The sequence below is a fragment of the Bidens hawaiensis genome, unplaced genomic scaffold (genome assembly GCF_021521415.1).
Source record: "Bidens hawaiensis isolate Kalapana, Puna unplaced genomic scaffold, B.hawaiensis_p1.1 tig00052359_1, whole genome shotgun sequence".
Classification (NCBI taxonomy): Eukaryota; Viridiplantae; Streptophyta; class Magnoliopsida; order Asterales; family Asteraceae; genus Bidens; species Bidens hawaiensis.
The window spans coordinates 29981-30483 of NW_027499411.1; positions in this window are offsets into that span (position 1 = coordinate 29981).

A 503-nucleotide genomic window follows, 5' to 3' on the forward strand; every position below is an offset into this window, starting at 1 on the left:
TAACTTTTGCCGACATTGAGCATCTTCGCGTATCGCGAAGTTGCATGTCCTGCATCTTCGCGATACGCAAAGATGTAGCTGACTTCAAATTCAGATTCCTCTCGTCGAGAAACATGAAATTCATATAATATGGATTCCGTAACTCATTTCTAGGCTGAGATATGCCCGTTTTACTAAAAGACACTTTCCTGGTAACCCATCTTGTTCAGTTTTAGCTTCGGCTTCATGTTTCTCATCCAATCCTCTCCCGAATCCTTCTTAACCCTCAATACATGTTTCTCCATGCTTTCATCATCTCGAGTCTTTCTTAATCTTCATCTGGATGGCTCTGAATTAGCTCGTTTAAGATCCTTAACTTCCAATGTCCTAAAAACACATAACAACGCTTGAAGTACCAATGTTCATTCATTTATTTAACTAAAATTAACTAATAAATATATAATAATAACTAACTTTTACCCAACCATCAATAAGCCGGTGAAAAAGATGAAAATCCGGTTTAA